This window comes from Erythrolamprus reginae, chromosome 3, assembly GCF_031021105.1.
Source record: "Erythrolamprus reginae isolate rEryReg1 chromosome 3, rEryReg1.hap1, whole genome shotgun sequence".
NCBI classification, from domain to species: Eukaryota; Metazoa; Chordata; class Lepidosauria; order Squamata; family Dipsadidae; genus Erythrolamprus; species Erythrolamprus reginae.
In genome coordinates, this window is record NC_091952.1 from 56,100,539 (window position 1) to 56,121,825 (window position 21,287).

The 21,287-nt window shown below is 42.9% G+C and overlaps 1 long non-coding RNA gene across 2 annotated transcripts; it reads left to right on the forward strand.

Annotated features, from left to right (window-relative positions):
- Positions 1–1,192: 1,192 nt before the first annotated feature.
- On the forward strand, positions 1,193–20,393 carry LOC139163976 (uncharacterized). 2 transcript variants are annotated; one of them, XR_011558549.1, is made up of 3 exons: positions 1,193–1,259; positions 4,316–4,418; positions 20,344–20,393. It is a non-coding gene; the product is annotated as an uncharacterized lncRNA (long non-coding RNA). The 2 variants fall into 2 exon arrangements; XR_011558550.1 differs by lacking the exon at positions 20,344–20,393 and adding an exon at positions 12,263–12,294.
- The last annotated feature ends 894 nt before the right edge of the window (positions 20,394–21,287 follow it).

Here is a 21,287-nt window from a genome sequence, read left to right on the forward strand (position 1 = left end):
TTAAAAACTTCCAGTGTTGGAGCATTCATAACTTTTGGAGGCAAGCTATTCCACTAATCAATTGTTCTAACTGTCTGGAATTTTCTCCTTAGTCTAAGTTGCTTTTCTCCTTGATTAGGTTCCACCCATTGCTTCTTTTCCTATCCTCAGATGCTTTGGAGAATAGCTTGACTCCCTCTTCTTTGTAGCAACCCCTGAGATCTGGTGCTGATCAGGGCTGATCTGAAAACCAGGAGAATGTGAGTTCTAGGCTTCCTTTGGTTATTAAGTATTAAAAGTAACCTTGGGCCAGTCATTCCTTCTCGGTCCAACACAAAGGATTGTGGGAAAATAAGGAAGCAGGAGTATTGGATATGTAAAGCCATAGGACAACTCCATACAACTCCCATGCTGCTCCTGGATGTTTGTTAAGCCAACTTCAGAAATTCTGGATTGCAGTGAGTTGGCCTAGAGCAGTGAGGGTGAACCTTTCTTCCCTCAAGTGCCGAAAACGCTTGCACGTATGCTATCCTACATGCACAAGTGCCCACACCCATAATTCAATGCCTGGTGAGGGCAAAAATGGCCTCCCCTGCCCTCACAGTCCCTCTGAAGGCCAGAAACGGCCCATTTCCCAGCTTCTGGTGAGTCCAGTAGACCCGTTTTTCACCCTCTCTAGCCCCCTGGAGTCTGGGGAGACAAAAACGCCTTCCCATGTCTCTCCAGAAGCCAAAAAACATCCCCCCCCTCCGAACCTCCATGTGAGCCAAAAATCTGCTGGCTGGCGTGCACATGCATGTTGGGGCTGAGCTAGGGCAATGTCTCACGTGCCAGCAGATATGGCTCTGCATGCCAATTGTGGCACATGTGCCATAGATTCACCATCACTGGCATAGAGGATGGACTGGTGCTCAACCTGGCCTATGGCCCCCTCAAGACTGATTGGTCATTCTTCTGTTTCTCATGCTTCCCATCCATTCAGGAAAGACTAGTTCCTGTGTGAACCGATCTACCTGTCTTCATTTGGGAGATTGTTCCCTTCTTACTAGTCTTACTAGTCCCGATGCCTGCCCTTTGCTTTCTTACATGGAGGCATGCAAAGATCCCTCCCCCTTCCCTGCCCTCCTTTGACATTAACATGGACTGTTGGTATTTTTTCTGTCTTCCTTCCTTATGTTGTCATGGTGGCTCTGATGCTTCAGTGATCAAAGCAAGAGGGAACAAGCAGGCTAACTTTCTTTGCAGGTCCATGGAAACTTTGGAGGAAGAAATACTGACAGGTCAGTTTCAAAGAATCAAAGTAGCCCTGTTCTTATGTTGCAATTTAAAGATGTGTAAAAAATAAAAGGGAAGGAAGGGAAAGTTTTTTTGTGTTGAGAAGAGTGTAGTTTGTTGACTATTTTTGAGTCAAACATAATGTTCTGGTCCAAGCTTAGTGCTTTTCTCAGTCAGATAAACTCCACATAAATGGGTAAAACATACAGATTACATTAATTGTCTAGCATCCTCATAGATCTACATATTCAAGATGAGGTTCTTCAGAGAAAATATATTCATAATCTGTATCATTACACATAGGTGAAAAAAAATTAATTTCTTGCATCTGCAGGCTTTACATGATCCTTTGTTAAGACTTTAAAATGTCTCAATTACTCAGCAGCCTAGGCATAGCTTAATGGCCAATAGGAACACAAAGATTAGGTCACATGTCATAGGCTACATTACCCAGAGTGCAATCTGCAGCTGCATTCCCCTAATGCAGGGGTAGGCAAAATTGGGTCTTCTATGACATGTAGACTGCAACTCCCAGAATTCCTGAGCTAGCATGATTGGTTCAGGAATTCTGGGAAGTCCACAAGTCATAGAAGAGCCAACTTTGCCTACCCTGCACTAATGCAATCTCTTAAAGAAACAGCTCCTAATCTGAGCTAAATATCTCTGTAGTCTGTCAACAGATATAAGATTTTGTGTGTGTGTGTATTTAATCTAGCGGGAGACATAGTAATTAGCAGCCCAGACCAGCTACTGGAAGAGAGGATTAGGGTTATTGTTGTGGTTGGCTTCAAGCCAGGTCCTGTAGCTGGGGATTTTGATGTAGCACAGTGGGAGTCATCTATTTACAGAAGACCAATCTGGCTGCAGACAGCGAAGCAGAATCAGAGGCAGAGAAAGGTAGTGATCAGGAAGAGACAGACAGGGGAATGGGTTCAGCCAGCCCACCAGCTAGAGGCTCCTCAGACTCAGAAGAGGAAGATGTCATGAGTAATCCTATCCTGAATCCGCATGTCAGGAATATGTTGGGAAGGCAGGAGCAGCTGCGCAAGCGTAGAAACAAATGATAGAGCACAGCTGTTAAGAGTTAATGAAGCTGCTGAAAGCCTGGTTAAAAAAGGGAGGGTCGGAGTGGTTTGCGTGGGTGTTTATTGTTTGCATTTGGAAGAAAGAAACATTGTTGCAGCGTGGTTGCATTTTGGTTTGGATTTCTGTGAACTCTCTGATACTCAGCCAGGAAAGGCTGTGCGGATTTGAGTGTGGAATTCTGACACTCTGGCACAAGGTATAAGGTGGACTTTAAGTGAGTAACCCTGACCTTCTGGACTAGTAAATCAGTGTTGGTCTTGCATTCAAGCAGGCCTTTAGTCTTTGTACATAAAAGAGACCTTCTTGATTTATTGCTCTCCTGATGTGTGTTGACTTATTTCTGTGCTCGTGGGTGGTTAGTAGTAGCCAGGCAGAACAGTTATTAGACTAGTAATCGTTTTGGGGAGCAATTTCTTCTGTAGCAGATGAGTTGAATTCCAAAGACCTATGTATTATTGTATGGCTCACTCCAGTCCTTCTCACAAGGTTGCAAAGAAAATCTGATGGTTTTTCCCTGTTTGCTTTTAATTTGTCACAGATATGCCCTCTTGTGCACTCTCTCTCTCTCTCCCTCCCTTCCCCCCTCTCTCTGTTTTTTGCCTGTCTTCCCAACTTTGCCTTCCTCTTTTCCCCAGTTCATGTATGAGAGGTGTTAAAGTAGCCGTTCTCCTCCTTTTCCCAACATTATTCAAGGGCAGTATCATAGTACAGTAATACCTCATCTTACAAACTTAATTGGTTCCGGGACGAGGTTCGTAAGGTGAAAAGTTCGTAAGATGAAACAATGTTTCCCATAGGAATCAATGGAAAAGCCAATAATGCGTGCAAGCCCATTAGGAGAATCCAAAATATTAAGGCTTAAAAAAAAAAAAGCGGTGGCCAGACAAAGCTGAGGCGAACACCTTTCTCCTCCCTTGAGCTCCATGAGTCTTTTCTTCCTGTTTTTGTCCCCCTTACTCTGCCCAGCAGAGCGCCCATTTTTGCGATCCTGGGATTCCCCTCCTGGGATTTCCCTACAGCATTGCAAAAACGCGGAAGTCAGGAGGTGAGGTTTCCCATGGAGGGGAGCCTCAGGGGATCCCAGGATCGCAAAAACCTGCGCGTGGCTTGCAATGAAAGTCTGGGGAATCTCAGTGGCGGCTTGGCAGGTTCGTAAGGTGAAAAAAGTTCGTAAGAAGAGGCAAAAAAATTCCGAACCCTGGGTTCCTATCTCAAAAAGTTCGTATGATGAGGGGTTTGTATCATGAGGTACCACTGTATATAGAATTGGTGTACTTTGCCAAACCAAAAAATGAGGTTGCTGGGTGGGATTGCAACTAATCAACAGGTTGGGTAATGAGGAGAGGAACTTCCCAATGAAACTCTCCTCCTTTTCAAGGCAGCTCAATATCCCATATGCTTAAGGGAGTACCAGATTTTGACAGATGGGTCCAGCTATTTATTAAAATGAGCTTCCAGTCACAGCAAGGCACTCAGGACTGGATGATTTCCTGCTGACTGGTGACATTGAGAAAGTTGGAGGACAGCAAAGCCAGAGGGCTTAATCAATGGCTTTGCTTAATATGTCCTGCATCCCCCAAATCAGGACATCATCAGAGACAGGCAGGTTAGGGTTCAGCTGTGGAGGCAGGAAATGTTATGCCAACTTTATGTGGCTCAAGAGCCAGGCTAGCATTTATTGAGTCATAATGAGAGGGCCTGGGGGCCATAGAAATAGGATAGAAGTCAACAGTGGGGCAGCAAATTTCATGCCAGTACAATTTACTGTTGACTCAAAAAGGGTGGATAACATTTCAGTTCAGTAGTGAGGAAAGATGTTAGATTAGTTATTTGTGAAATGTGTATGTGTGTTTATATGTGTATGAGTATTAGTATGTATATGTGTATGGGTATGTATATGTGAATGAGTATGTACTTGGAATCATATCACCTTAACCCAATGCTTCTCAATTATTTTCTATTATGCCTCCCACAGGAAGAAGTAAACATTTTGCGTGTCCCCACCACCACCACTCTCTGCTAGGACAATTGTTTGCAATATTTGGCACATTTTTGCTTAAAAAACTCAAGTATGATTGGTATGTAATGTGTTTAAGTGACACCTTAATTTATTTGGCTTCATGCTGTCTGCTGTCAACATTTTTAGACACAGTAAACATACTGGTCTTTCCTCGTCACTCACCATAGTCACCGTGAAGCTAAGTGCTACATATGCTTCATCATAGTTCCTCATTTTAGCTTTCAGGAGACTTATGTTTGTCTCATTATCTCCATCTCTCTCCTCCTTTCTTTTCATTCCTGTTAAATATTTTTCCATGGTGTCTCCTAAGGGTTTGTTATCTGCACTTCATATCTCCTACTCTGTGCTGTGTGCTATTGTTTGGTGCAAAGAAAAAAGCACATTCCCCAGGGTCATGCACCTCCCTGGCATCACTCTGCGCCCCCAGAGGGGGCGCCCCTCTATTTAAGAAGTTCTGCCTTAATCCAACACTTCCAATAGATAGAAGAGGCATCTAGGGTGACTATTTGAAGTGCTGAACTAGAGCTGAAAGCTGAAATAAATAAATGAAGCTACTTTACTTTGTTTTTAGAACTGTGGTAGCATTGCCTGTCTCCTTCACTGAATTACCCACTGAAGGTATAATTACCTTGCTGAATAATAATAATAATAATAATAATAATAATAATAATAATAATTTATTAGATTTGTATGCCACCCCTCTCCATGGACTCGGAGCGACTCACAACAATTAAAAAAGTGTTCCCTTGATTTTCGCGGGGGATGCGTTCTGAGACCGCCCGCGAAAGTCAAATTTCCGCGATGTAGAGATGCGGATGTAAATACACCATTTCTGGCTATGAAAAGTATCACAAGCCATCCCTTAACACTTTAAACCCCTAAATTACTATTTCCCATTCTCTTAACACCCATTTATTCACCATTATTACTGGTACTCACCATTGAATAAGACACTTAGTGATCCTGATATTTATAAACATAATTATTTATTAACAATAAGTATTTTTTTTGTTATTTATTTGTAAAAATTATTAGTTTGGTGATGACGTATGACGTCATCGGGCGGGGAAAAACGTGGAATAGGAAAAAAACCGTGAAGTATTTTTTAATTAATATTTTTTGAAAAACCAAGGTATAGGCAATTCACGAAGTTCGAACCAGCGAAAATCGAGGGAACACTGTACAATATAACAAATCTAATATTAAAAACATCTAAAACCCCACATTAAAATCACACAACACAATCATTCCATGCATTAACTATACTGTATATACCTGACGGTATCTTAGTTCCCCCATGCCTGGTGACATAGGTGGGTCTTTAGCAACTTACGAAAGGCAAGGAGTGTGGGGGCGGTTCTAATCTCTGTGGGGAGCTGATTCCAAAGGGCCACAGCCACCACAGAGAAGGCTCTTCCCCTGGGGCCCACCAGCCGACATTGTTTAGTCGCCGAGACCCAGAGGAGGCCAACTCTTTGGGGCCTAATCGGTTGCTGGGATTCATGCGGCAGAAGACGGTTCCGGAGGTATTCTGGTCCGATGTCATGTAGGGGTTTATTGGTCATTACCAACACTTTGAATTGTGACCGGAAACTAATCGGCAGCCAATGCAGGCCGAGTTTGATTCTGAAGTTACAGAATCAAAAATATGAATTGTTATTATGCACAAACTCTGCGCATCCAGCCCTTGACGCTGACAGAGAGAATGGCAAGTATTTGAAAGATGGTAGCTAGAAATACTTGTTAGACTTGTTTTGTAGCTTGATGCTTCTGTTCAAAACCATAAGCATAGATACAATTCTTCCACTCTCTTTCATTTTTTCCATAGTAATTAAAACTTTTTGAAAGCTATTCATAGCCAGGGAAGGGGAATCAGGGAATTCCACATGAAAATCCTATAATTTCTCAGTGTCTAAAATGGGAAGCAAGGGTGCGATTCTTCACTGAATAAGCACCCTTTCTAATATAGTCTTTCTCTTCAATTGAATGAGATGGAACTACAGTGCCTGCTCCAGGGTGATGTATTGTATATGCTTTCTGAGGGGGCACATAGCGTGGTCTGCTAGGAGAGTAAAGGGATTTACGATTGAATGAAACCACAGCTTGACTTAGTCCCCAGAACCTCCATCCAACAGAGTTGGTCTTCTCCGGGTCCCATCAGCTAAACAGTGTTTGCTGGTGGGGCTGCGGTGGGAGGGCCTTCTCTGTGTCTGCCCCAGCTCTCTGGAACCAGTTACCTCCTGAGGTCCGGACTACCCCCACCCTATTGGCTTTCCAGAAAGCATTAAAGACTTGGCTTTTCCAACAGGCCTGGGGCTGTTGATCCTATGATGGTAAACAGCGAGATCCAGCCATGAACAGTATGCAGAGGTTTAATTATTATATTGTAAATGGTTTTTAAACTGTTTTTAGAGGTTTTAATATTATTATTGATGTTTTACATTTTTGCTGTGAGCCACCTAGAGTACTTGGGGAACTGGGCAGCATAGAAATTGAAGAAAGAAAGAAAGAAAAAAAGAAAGGAGGGAGGGAGGGAAGGAAGGAAGGAACGAATCAATCAATCAATCAATCAATCCTAATTTAACCTGCCTTCAGAGCATCACAGGTGTATTAATGAAGCAGCGGTATTTTCCATTTCACTTTGTGGTGGATTCCATCCCTGGTGAAGCAACCGGGGTGGGTTATTGCCTGGACTGGGGGGAGACACACAGTGGGGTAGCAAAAATGGAGCTCCACCCCAGAGCACCCAATTTGCACTGAAAGATGTTGGAAGAAAAATGAAAGGCCAGGCGAAATAACGCCGGGCCGAAAATTGCCAATGGCGGGAAGCAACTCGGTTCCCTCCATCAGCTGTGGGGCGTTCCCCGCGATAGCGCGGGAACGCCCCAGAGCAATCAGCGGCCGCTCGGGCATTCTGGGAAAGCCGAGGGGCGGGGCTTGTGCCCTTTATCAGGGCTTGCTTGCCGCCCCCCGGCTTCTTCTTTTGCCCTCCTGAGCTCGCCGCAGAACGGACAGAACGGATCCTTCGTTGGATCGCCTCTCCTTCATTGCCGGCAACGCGCAGGACGGCGCCTACAAGGACTTCGAACATTCACCTTTCTCCCGCCCGGTTTGCTTGCTTGGGAAAGGGGGGAGGTGGTCAGATGGCTGGCGCGGGTCGGCACCCCCCCCCCCAACCTTGGGTATGTGGCGGCGGAGTGCGCAGGGGCTTTAACGGCTTGCCTGCTGGGTTCGTGGTTCGGGGCCTGTGTTCCGCCGGGCAGGTGATCCAGGGCCCTGACGGCCCAGCTGGCTACGCGCTTGGAGCGTTTCGGTGCGGGGCGGCCTGGGCGAGCGCTAGGGAGTGGGCGACAGCAGCGGAGAGGCCTTTCTCCCTTCCTCCACGTGGTTTGTTTTTGCCGCCGATTTCGTGGTCATGACGCTTTGCGCGGCGCCGGGGTTTGTACAGCGTGGCGGGCTACTCGCACGTGCTCTGTTCCCGGCATGGCGCGCCGCGCCAGAGTTTCCTTTCGTAGGGACGGGGGGCGGGGGTCTGCCTTGGGCATGCCGCCCCCCCCCTTCTGGAGTGTAGGTAAAAAAACATTGCTTACACTGGATGCAAGATACGCGGTGGATTTCTCACTTTCATTGGAGTGTCAAGCTAGAGATCCGATGGAGACGGGAGAGGACAGGAGAGATGCAGATTGAAGGATCTGCAAATGTTCCCCTTTGCTGAAGTGCACATTCTCAGAGGACAAGTTTTATCTGTTGCCCCCCCCCCTCACTGGTTTATTTAAGAAATATATATACTGTATATGTATATATTTGGATGGCGGGGGGGGGGGGGGAGAGAATCTATTGTTGTTTTAAGAGCTGCAATCATGTGGGTATATCCACACCGCCAGATAATACATTGTGCTAAAATAGCTAAACTTCGTGATTATTCAACTTGAATAATATATTGCTAATATGGTTGGGGCATCAATTTTGGCATTTTGGAGTATTGCTTCATGTTAAGCAGGATATAAAGAGCTCTACTCTTATGTCAGGTGGATAGAGGATTCTATATACATTACATTCTATATATTGCCCATCTCACTGGGGCAACTCTGGGCAAGTCATGATTTCTCTTCAGACTATTCACTTCATTAGGGAGATTATTTGATGAGGTATGGAATAAACTCTCATTTGTTTGGTGCTATTTTAGATGGTCAGTCATAACAAGTATGCCATAAAATTATTATTAAAATGATTTAATAGATTTAAGTCAGTAGGCTTGAATCGATTGAGCTTAAAATGAATGAATCAAAATGATCTAATTTATTTAAGTCAGTATACTTGAGGGGATTGAGCTGAAGATGAATGTTAAAATGATTTAATTTATTGAAACTGTATACTTGAAGGGGTTTAGCATAAACTGATTGGTAAACTGACTTATTTATTATGTCAGTATAGTAGAATTGATTGAGCTCGAATTGAATTATTAAAATGATTTTATGGATTTAAGTCAATAGACTTGAATTGATTGAACTTAAAATAAATGAATCAAAATGATCTAATTTAATTCAGGCTAGTATACTTGAATGAATTGATCATAAGAGGAATGAATTAAAACGAGCTAATTTATTGAAACGATTATATGGGAATTGGTTGAACATAAAGTGATTCCAAAAAAAAAAAAAAATAATAATGATTTAGGTTATTAAGTCAGTATATGGGAATGGATTGTGCTTAATGAATTATAAGAATGGTTTAATTTATTAAGTTAGTATATTTGAATTGAGTGAGCTTAAAATGAATTAATTTGAAATTAAACTGATTTACTGGGAGTCACAGCACATGGGTTGTGATATTACAGCGGGGGGGGGGGCAAACTCCCCCCCCCTGCCCGCCCCACCAATTCCACAGGGCAATGCAAGCATCCCCTTAAGGCAATTCTTAGCGTACACAAATTTGGAGAAATAAGGCTCCTGTACGCCAGTTAAATATTGGGGTAGGCCAAACAAGTCACTAGGTTATGAGCATTGGTTAGAACGAGACATATAATTGAACCATAATGTGGTGGACATAGAAATGGTATGGGGATTAAAAATTTCATATTTGAAATGCTTTTCATCAGCCCGGCCTCACTACCATTTGATAACAGTTCTTCCATACCCGGTAGATAATGGCGCCCTCCTGGGGCATTTTTATCACAAGAGGGACAATAACAATCAGGGATAGTAGCCATGAAACCAGGTCAGGTGGTGTTGGAGCAACTGGACCTATGGAAAGACTGCTTTGTCAGTGAGAATGGCTTGTAGTGATCAAAAGACTGTAGCATTACTATAGACCTTGGCCCCTTTTGTCCATCATGGCTTCAAGGGACTTAGCTGGCTTCTGACAGCAACTTTGCAGTTAAAATCTTGGCTTCTGCTCATAAGCAGGTTTAGAAGAAACATTACAACAAATGACGGTTTTCTGCTACTTGGGAGGCCGTTAATCTGTATTACACTTTTATCAAACATTATAAATCTCTGCACTTCATTTGGAACAGCGCTGCTGAATACAAAGGATTTGTTTCTTCCTATGTAAGGATCTCCCGCCGAGAGCACTGTGCAGAAATATATCTTGGCTTTTCTTTGTAGCACTGTGGAATGGGGACCTAAGAAGCGGATTGGCAGACAGGTCTGGCATATGTTTCTTTACCACATTGAAAATAGCAATTAGGTTATTGGGCGGTAAGTAAATAGCCTCATGCGGCTCCCTTACCCTCAATTTAAAATAAATAAATCCAAATAATTGCCCTCACGCTTTAATAAGGGTTGACAGTGTTAATATAAACTGTTATAGCATGTGTAACATAGTGAGCTATGTTCTACACCTTACATAGTAAAATTTGCTTATTAAAGCTTTTTGTTGAGATTATATACATGTTATCAGGCCGGAGGTTTATTTTGTATGTTTTCCTCTTCACTTCCAAGTTGGCTTAATGGCAATCCTCCTGGTCAAATATGCCCTGAGGAATTATCTTTGTTAATTTTATGGCCATACTTAACTAGTGATGTATTGCGCTAAAGGGTTACTTGGTAACAAGGTTTTTTATGTGCTTGCTCCTGGGGTATTATTATTATTATTATTATTATTATTATTATTATTATTATTATTATTATTATTTTCACGATGTGCCGGATCCTGGAGCAGTTGCGCATAGAAGTCTTTATGTCTCCCGGAATGGTGCTACTAATATTCTGAATTTTGCCACATTTCCAAATGTGAAGTTATTGTACTGAAGGCTACAACAGTACGGGGCAGTTGGTAGCAGGCCCCCCCCCCTTTTCTGTACAAGCAAAACGGAAAGATACTATTAATACCATAACTACAGCCTGCAGATCCCCATGTCATTACCATGCTGAAGGTTGGAAATCTCCCAAATTCTGGCTAATCCTCTCATGAGTAAAACAATGAGGAACCGGACTGTGGGGGCAATAGCCTAGCTTTGTTAAAAGTGCTATTGCTAACATGTAGTAAGCCGCCATGAGTCTAAGGAGAAGGGCGGCATAAAAATCGAATAAATAAATAAATAAATTAGGCGGCTCATCTCAGCCCCTTTAGTTTGTTCATAAGAAATGGTATAGTCACTTACCGGAATGGGGGGCTTGCAAGAATGCTAAGCATTGAGGTCATCTGAATCAAATTCACGATTGAGTTGATTTTAAGCTTAATATAAGTATTAAGCATTATATTAATTGTTTTTAATGAATAATTCAGAAAATGTTATTATCATAAACAATATTGAAGTCGTGGTGTCAGGAGGGTACCATTAATATTATGGTTATATTGATGAAGTCATGTTGGTAAAGCTAATCCATGCGCTAACGATAAAGAAAGCATTGGCATGGGCCTTTGCTTATCTTCATAAATTTCTTGCAATTATTTTACTCCCTGGGTGAGCAGGCAAGGCCACGGAGCATATTGGCTAATCTCCCTGGCATTTTAATGCTGGAGGAAGAGTATTATGATTTCCTGAGAGGAATACAGGAACATGGGACTGCAACTATGGTGTACAGCTGGCCCATCAGTGGAGTGAAGCGAGCCAGCAACAGGAGGCCCAGTCCGTTAACAGGGAGTATGTGTGCATGGGCAGGCGATTGGCAGCCACATGGCATAGGCTGGGGCGCAGGGTACCCAGAATTGGTGGATGGCACCATCGCTCAAGCAAAGGAGTGCAGGTTGCACCACACGGTTACATGCCATCACATAGGGGCAACAGGTGGACTTAGCTCTCCTAACAAAAGACCTCGTTGTCAAACTATTTGAAGATAAGGGGAATGATCAGGAGACGGTCCAAGGAAAGGACTCAGATTGGGGAGACATTAGTAAGCCGCTATACATTACCCAGTTTCAGGGGCAGCGGGCATTGGATGAGACCCAGATCCTCACCCAACGAGGCGAGGCTGTTTTTCACATGGCAGCCATAAAAAAGGGCCTTTGGGGACATGGTAGGTCTGCAAAGTGCTGTCATGATCGCATAGTAGTGGATCATGCAAGGTTCCCTGGGCCAGCAAACCGAGGTTAAATGGGGGATGCGGCAGCCGCGTTGGTTATGCACGGTGGCTGACCAGTAACGCAGATGGTGGTTTGATCACTGCCGGGTATATCAAACAAGGATATATGCCGGGGTATGATGGACTCAGTGCAAGTAAAGCGAGGAAGCCAGGGAATAGTGCCCTTGGTACCATAAGACAGGCCTCCACAGGAGGATTGGCAGGATATCGGGTGGTATTCCCTCAGCAATACTGAATGCAGTTTTCAACAAGTGCTCAGCAAAGTGGCGGATGGAAGTCAGTGGTTTTCATGAAGTATATTCAGAGCACCTGAGTACAAGTGTTTTTTGGGGATCGGGTGGCTAACACTGTCTTTGTATCCTTATCGTTTCTCTAGGTCCTGGCCCTGCTCCACTTTGTTACGTGCGAACTGCGAAGGAGCTGCCCTTCCGTTGCCCACAGTAGTGAACTGCAGCCACAGCGTGGCTTGGTGGCTGAACGTTGAGCTGCAACATTATCTTCAGGAATGTGGAGGTTGCTGAGTCGCTGGGGCTTCAGAGGAAAGGCTTGAGCTTGGAGGTCTTCGTTTGAGACGGGTCTCTTCCGTTGTGAAAAGTCGGGAGCAGTGATGGGCCGGACCCAGATTGTTGGTGTTGCACACGGGTGGCAACGACCTGGTGGTGGTGAAGGACTTGGCTCAGTGGCGTCAAGTCATGGCAGTCCCCCGGGGCTTGCAGAGCATATGGAACAGATTGTTGGTGTTGCACACGGGTGGCAACGACCTGGTGGTGGTGAAGGACTTGGCTCAGTGGCGTCAAGTCAGGGCAGTCCCCCGGGGCTTGCAGAGCATATGGAACAGATTGTTGGTGTTGCACACGGGTGGCAACGACCTGGTGGTGGTGAAGGACTTGGCTCAGTGGCGTCAAGTCATGGCAGTCCCCCGGGGCTTGCAGAGCATATGGAACAGATTGTTGGTGTTGCACACGGGCGGCAACGACCTGGTGTCGGTGAAGGACTTGGCACAGTGATGTCATGTCATGGTGAACCACCGGTCGTACGGGGCCTACGGCCGTGGTGTGTGGTTCTGGTGTGTGGTTCTGATACCCCCACATGGAGGGGATGCGGAGTCGCCGTCACACCAACAGCTGGTGACGGGACCAGGATATGGGTTAACATGGCAGGGGGAGGCAAAGTGATCTGACACACGGGCATGTGTTTTAAACCTCCCCCCCCCTAGCTTTCACTGGGTCAATTTAGGAAGACGTCAGGAGTGGCAATTTTACACAGACCTGCAGTGGTGCCTGCGTGAGCTGGGGCAGGCTTAGGCGGGGAGCAGGGGGCCAAGATAGAGATCTGACCCCCTGCTGTGGCAGAAACGGGGCGGAAAGGGTATCAGTAGCAACTGTGTGTTCTCCTTTGGGCATCTTTTGTAAGATGATTGGCACCCCCATTGCACAACTCATGCTTCCTCCACGGACAGAGAGGTGTAAAGGGGGTGCCCTTGGGGCTCACCTACGTCATTTCCGGTTCCGGGTCATGCAAGGCGAGCCCTCCCACATGCTGGGCGTGGCTTCCGGGTCGGAGTAGGCGGGGCACGCCTCACCCTGACCAGGCATGGAGTAACGCCCACTTAGTTGCCCAAGTATGTTGTGTTCAGGAAACTCCGCCCCATTTAGCGACCCCTGCAGGTCTTTCTGTTAATATTTAATAAAGTGACCCATTTTTACCCAGCTTGGTGTCCGAGTGTTCATTTCCCGTCCAAGGCAAATGAAAGGCCAGGCGAAATAACGCCGGGCCGAAAATTGCCAATGGCGGGAAGCAACTCGGTTCCCTCCATCAGCTGTGGGGCGTTCCCCGCGATAGCGCGGGAACGCCCCAGAGCAATCAGCGGCCGCTCGGGCATTCTGGGAAAGCCGAGGGGCGGGGCTTGTGCCCTTTATCAGGGCTTGCTTGCCGCCCCCCGGCTTCTTCTTTTGCCCTCCTGAGCTCGCCGCAGAACGGACACCCACCCACCCTCCGCTCAATCCAGGATGTTTTTTATAGGTCGCCTGGTTGGGGCCGAGTAGGAATTTTTGCAATCTTTAGGCATTTGCTACGGATTGTTTTTCGCCTACTCCATCCTGGACGAGGGTAAGGATTTGTGGTTACGGGGTGCATCTGTATGTAAATAGGTTCTGATTCAGCAATTTGATGTTTATATTCTTGGTCACTATATGGCAGAAACGGGGCGGAAAGGGTATCAGTAGCAACTGTGTGTTCTCCTTTGGGCATCTTTTGTAAGATGATTGGCACCCCCATTGCACAACTCATGCTTCCTCCACGGACAGAGAGGTGTAAAGGGGGTGCCCTTGGGGCTCACCTACGTCATTTCCGGTTCCGGGTCATGCAAGGCGAGCCCTCCCACATGCTGGGCGTGGCTTCCGGGTCGGAGTAGGCGGGGCACGCCTCACCCTGACCAGGCATGGAGTAACGCCCACTTAGTTGCCCAAGTATGTTGTGTTCAGGAAACTCCGCCCCATTTAGCGACCCCTGCAGGTCTTTCTGTTAATATTTAATAAAGTGACCCATTTTTACCCAGCTTGGTGTCCGAGTGTTCATTTCCCGTCCAAGGCAATGCATAAGCAACATCCACAGTGTGGTAGTAAAAAGTTTGGTAGCCCTTCACTGGAAGGAACCCTATAACATCTACAACCTCTCAATAAAATTTTGTAGAGGGCAGAACCAAGGGTGGGCAGCAGACAGGACGGGGTGGAACACAGTTCCACCGGCGGAAATTTGTTTATTTATTTATTTATTGGATTTCTATGCTGTGCGCAGCTCCAGATGGCCGGTGGCAAGCACTTCCTGGATTACCAGTCTCGGCTCGGTTCTCTTTTTTTCCCCTCCTGCTGCTGCTGCGCATGCCTTGCTTTCTTCCTCTCTCCTCCTTCCTGGCCTTGGATGAGCTTCCCCCTCTCCTTCCTGGCTCCCCTCCAGCCTCACGCAGCCATCTCCAGAGGCCAGGAAGGATGAAAGAGGAAAAAAGTGAGGGGCATGCATCAGCAGCAGCAGGGAAAACAAGAACAGTCGAGCCATGCCATGCCAAAGAGGTCTGAGCTGCGGTCTTTTTCCCCTTGCAACACCCTCACTCCTCCTGCAGCTGAGATGAAAAGGCATGGTGCGGCAATAATAACCTTGTGACTGTCCCCCGGCTTTCCTATATTTTTAAATCCCCCCTTTCCCATCCTCCTCCTCCTTGGAAAGAGGCAGGGAGACCAGCACCGGCAAGAGTTGCAGGGGGTCCTTTTCCTCCCCCATCTTTTCTCAACATCTAATCAGCACCTGTTCGCCTAACTACCCAGCCTGAGGTGGGGGGCGACCCAGGAAGTAGAGCACAGGAAATACAAAGCAAATTGTCACTCCGGCGAGCGACACTGGTGAGGTTGTAAGTCGAGAACTTAACAGTTCACTTGAACGATGATGATCATTCAAGCCACTCCCACCTGGTCACATGGTTGGCAAGCCACTCCTACTCAGTCATGTGACCATCAAGCCACACCCACAAAATAAGCCACACCCACAGTGTGGCAGTAAAAATATTGGCTGCCCATTACTGGACAGAACTATCCCTTACTTCCTGGAATATTTCTGCAAGTAAATCCCAAACGGTGACATGTAAATCTAGATAAATACCCCAGAGACAATACGTGATTTTAAGTAAAAGCATACTATGTGGTATTTATACAGATGGTATGTTTAGTATGCCTATTTTTTTAAATAAAAAAAGATTGAAGGGTTTTTCTTTCATTTTCTATTACGGTAATCTTTCCTAGTATCTAAGCCAAAGTTGCAATGGCTCTTAAGCACTCTTCCATCTTTGATCTTAATCCAACTTAATTTTCTGTTAGCCTTGAGTATAAAAAAACAAGCTCTTAAAGGAAAAAGCTATTTTCCCCTTCATTATTACAACTATGTTTTATCCAAATTATTTAAAATTGACTAACGGCCTTCGTACTCCCTCTTAGTCAATTACAAAATTCCCGATACTTAAAAAATGAATAATTTGTTTCCTGGCTCTGTACCTGATAAGATTTATTATTTGGCAGGCAATCAAATGACCAGTTGATATTTGAAGTTTGTTCAATACCCACTGGCCATTATTTATTGTATGTTTTGATGAATAATTAAAAAGAATTGATTACTTATGAATTAAGGTTCCCTGCCTTCCAAGAATGCTTGGATGAATGCTTCTATGCCTACATTATCTAATTATATAATCATATCAGCAGATTATATAATCGTATCAGCAACAATCACCTAGCAGCAGATAGGAGAAACTTAACTTAGATCTTTTTTAGAGTCATTTCAATCACTTTGAATTACAAGCTCCAGAAATATTCCTTTATGCGCTGTGACATAATGAATGATGAGATGGCCTGTTTGCTTTTCCGTGTTTAAATAAGAAATAGTCTGCGGCTGGATGGGGAGGAAACTTCTCCAACCACATCTATTTGATGCAAAGTACGCACAAACTTGGTATTCTGTTTTTAAAGCTTATCTTTTCACTTCTAATGTGTTATGCATTGCTAAATTTCTAAAATATAATTTTAAGTCCCTTAATGCTTTTAGCAATTATTTGTTATTTCTACAAAGAGTCCCAAGTGAACAAGAGCTGAATCACTTGTTTAATGAGAAGTTCTTCTGTGCTAAATTTTTATTTATTTATTTATTTTGTCAAGTACCTATTGGTAGCATTTATTATATTATTTATTGGATTTGTATGCCGCCCCTCTCCGCAGACTCGGGGTGGCTAACAACAATGATAAAAACAGCATGTAACAATCCAATTTAATAAAACAACTAAAAACCCTTATTATAAAAACCAAACATACACACACACAAACATACCATACATAACTTGTAATGGCCAAGAGGAAGGAATATCCTAACTCCCCCATGCCTGGCGACAAAGGTGGGTCTTGAGTAATTTGCAAAAGACAAGGAGGGTGGGGGCCATTCTAATCTCTGGGGGGAGTTGATTCCAGAGGGCCGAGTATACAAAGATATAACAATGTTTATATACACGATACTAGTAAGAGAGAAACATAAGGACAGGGGATGCTAGGCACACTGATGCACTTATACACACCCCTTATTTTCCGGAATCAGGTGAGGTCAACAGTGGATAGTCTAAGGGTAAAGTTTTGGGTAAATACCTGTAGAAAGTCTTCTTCCTTATTCTATTTTATAAAATATTGGCTCCCTCTTATCGAGCGTAGGAGAAAAGCACTTGCTTTCTCAGAGGAATGATGGAAATTATACACTGAAATTGAAGAAGAGCACTGTAGAATATTTTACCCATATGAAGCCATAGATGCACATATAAACAAAACAGGAATGATTTGAAAGACAGCAGGAGAGGAGGCGGCATTATAACAGTTCATTCACATTAGTGTGTCTTGCCAAGCATCCTTTGCTTTGTCGAGCCCCAATCTACATATGAAAATTAGTTCATGTGAATGGGATACCAATCTATGTCGTGCTTTTATATGGCCAGTTGATAAAAGCTACTATAACTTGTCCTCCATCAACAAATATGAGTTACTATGCTTTATAAATCACGGGATGGTGTGAGTATGCTACTTGGTCTCTTTTCCAGCCATTGTTAATTCTGTAAAGTAGATTAAGAAACCAATATCATTTAGGTCCTGAACTACTTTTATTAAAACAGTTATAGTATCAGAATCTTACAAGTCTGAATTTGCTTCCCCTCCTCCCTTAACTTATCTTGTGTGAATTATAGAGGGGCCTCTCTGAGACATTACCCAAATTAATTTCTTGCCCTGAGTTCAAGATGTGTTTTTCTGATCATTGACTTAGTAGCAGCTCTGTTCTTCAAGGCCATTCCTTTTCAATAACCGAAGACAATGATGTTTCTAATTTACATGTAAGTGTCCGTAATAAGCTGTTTTTACCAACATATAACAAGAAAATGTGGTAATAGGTTACTCAATCACCAGCAGAATTACAATCACAGTTTATAAACCTTATTATAGGAAGTTGGAAAAACTCTGTTAAAATAAGTATTATTATAACCACCTAACAATGTAGACGTGAATTATTATTATTAATTATTAATTATTAATTATTTATTAGATTTGTATGCCGCCCCTCTCCGTAGACTTGGGGCGACTCACAACAGTAATAACCCAATATATAACAAATCTAATAATTAAAAGTCACTAAAAACCTCTTATTAAAAAGAAAAAATACAAACAATTAATATGCATATCAGTATAATAGTAATTAGGACTGGGAGTTTTTCTTGTATTCCTAGATTTAATAGCAGCTATCATTTCTTGAAGAGATAACAATTTGGCTAGATAAATAGGTAGATTAAAAGCTTGCTCATGACCTTCAGATTTTTTTAACATGATTATTTTCTTTTATGGTAACTTTTGACATAGTATTAAAAAGTCAAACATATAAAAGGCTGATCTATTAAATCAAAATCATATTAGACTTTGCCTTGATTAATTGTTCTGTTAATAACAGAACAATATCAAATACAAGACATCAGGAGCCAAAGTAGTTCAAAGGAATACAGGTTTATTATATGCTAACAGTCTCTATAAGAATCTGAACTACTAATGGTCGAGCAGAATTCAAGGTGGATTGGACTTAGATCTCTTGTGGGTGCAACAAGACTCGAGACTGATGGTGCATTTGACCCCTCCCTCCTTTTCTTAACCTGGTCCTCTCCTACGAAATTATTTTACTGTCATTATTTTGATGAGAAGGCCAAATATTTGCCAGGTCTTTTTCCTTGCAGTTTCATTTTAGTTGTTAATTTAAACTTTGTTTTAAAATGTTTTTAGGTTTGATATTATTAAGCCCTGCTTGTAACTTAAAGCTCATCCAGCTATTACTGAAATATTATTAGAAAGTCTTTTTGTATTACTTTTATCTTGGTACATCAGTGGTTGGATATCTTTAAAAAAAACACATAAGTCATTCATGGAAAATATTCCAAATAAAATTTGTGTTGAAACTGGCTAGAATGGAAGATTTATTTTATTCTAGTTACTTGTTTTTCAGGCTATATGGCTTTTAGCTTAAAGGGAAGGGGGGGGAATGCCTTTCTACTGTTTGGCCAATTTTCATGTGGACTGTGCAGGACATATTTGCACCTGAAATCTTTACCCAGGGCTCAATATGGAATCCTAACCAGAATTGGGTTCCCACTGGTTCTAACCAGGTCTTCAGAACCATTAGTAAACCATTAGTGATGCCACCGAGCCAAGTCTGTTGGTGCTGGTCCATGGGTGCCAACATCTTGTTTTTGGCTTTTGCACATGTGCATAATTTTGCTTCTGCACATGCACAGAAGCTGTTTTCAGCACTGTGCATGCGTGCATAGCATGGCCACGCAGCATGCAATGGATGCGTAGCCACACGGCACGGGAGAAAGCGAACCAGAATTAGAACTCACCCCTGATCCTAACTAATGATTGACAGATACTGTGCATAGTTCCCAAGTGAGTTGTTCTGATTTATGATCATTCATCCATCCATTTTTAATCAGAACAGAGTGATTTGCTGCTTTATAGCTTCGCCCCAATCATTTTAAGCCAGTGAGCATATTGGAAGTTTTAGTATATGCGTTATCTCATAAAAGTCTGCAGATGAGAGCCAATCCCAAAATAATTGTCATAGGGACAAAATGGCACTTTCCCAGAATATGTGCTACTGCCTCCTCTAGTATGATTCTCCTCCTAACTACTCTTCCTTTGGTCTTTTCTATAGAGAAAATGGCACAGGTTCACATTTGACCAACATTTTTTATTGTTTAAAAAGCCTATGGGTTTTATAAAAATAATGGATGGTAGAACTGGGAGTTCTCATTTTTAAAAAATAATGTTTTAAAACTTTTTTTTTTTAAGAAAAGAAAAAAAAATAGTGGTACCAATAGAAGTGTTCATAGTTATATAAGTATGCCTCAGCAATGTGTTGAGACACCAGCCGTAAAAATAAAAATTATAGGGTTATAGTTTTTCAATTTATTTCCTCAGATTATGATTACTGGTTTCTTTTCAAAATTTCATTTGTTTTAGCGGTACTTGTTTTAGACTCTTCTTGTTTAAGATATAATTGAGCAGTCAAAATATTATTATTTTTTAATTAACAACATTTAATAGGCTGACTTCATCCAGAGAAATTCTGAGTGGTAAACTGTTTTTCCAAAATAAAATCATTAAAACAGAAGCAGAAGTAATAGCAGTGATGACAGCTGTTTTATCTGAGTACTGTCCCTGTGGTTCACATCTTACAAGCGTTGTGTATCAGCATCAATTTTCCATGTAAATATTGTAACACTGTAAGAGATAGGATATGTAAACAGTGACAATCAAATAGATTTCTCTACAAAACAGTCACACGTGTGGCCCCTTTTGGATCAGCAAAAATGAGCCATTTTAAATGATTCTTCCTGTTTTTCAGAGAGTGGAAATGCATATAAGCAGTGATGGGCTCCTACAGATACACCTCAGGTATGCAGAACCAGTAGAAAAAAATAGAATTATTTTCTTTTTTTTCCCTTCTGGGCTCTGGGTATGTTTTTTCTATTGCAGTAAATGAAGTTGTGCATGTGTGTGTGATATATCTATATAAACACATACAGTTTATATAGTAGATAATGTATATTTTTGTGTGCCTGTTTGTAATATGTATGTACACATATGGCATATATACATAGAATATTTTGGATGTTCAGTAATAGTAAATAGATAGGGAAACTATATCTCTTTGAGGCAAGGAGACCCAACACTCGAACTCTAACCCAAACCCTTGACGTGAGTGATGTCAAGTTGGCCACATTTAATAATAATAATAAATAATAATAATAATAATAATAATAATAATAATAATAATAATAATAATTTATTAGATTTGTATGCCACCCCTCTCCGAAGACTCGGGGCAGCTCACAACAATAATAAAAACAATATTACAGCAAAACAAATCTAATATTAAAAAGAAGCATATAAAACCCTATCATATTTAAAACCAAACAACACATACATACCAAACATAAAACATAAAAAAGTCTGGGGGAAGGTGTCCAACTCCCCCATGCCTGGCGATATAGGTGGGTCTTGAGTAGTTTATGAAAGACAAGGAGGGTGGGGACAGTTCTAATCTCCGGGGGGAGTTGATTCCAGAGGGCAGGGGGCCACCACAGAGAAAGCTCTTCCCTTGGGGCCCGCCAAACAACATTGTTTAGTCAACGGGACCCGGAGAAGGCCAGCTCTGTGGGCCCTTATCGGTCGCTGGGATTTGTGTGGTAGCAGGCGGTTCCGAAGGTACTCTGGCCAAATCCATGTAGGGCTTTAAAGGTCATAACCAACACTTTGAATTGTGACTGGAAACTGATCGGCAGCCAA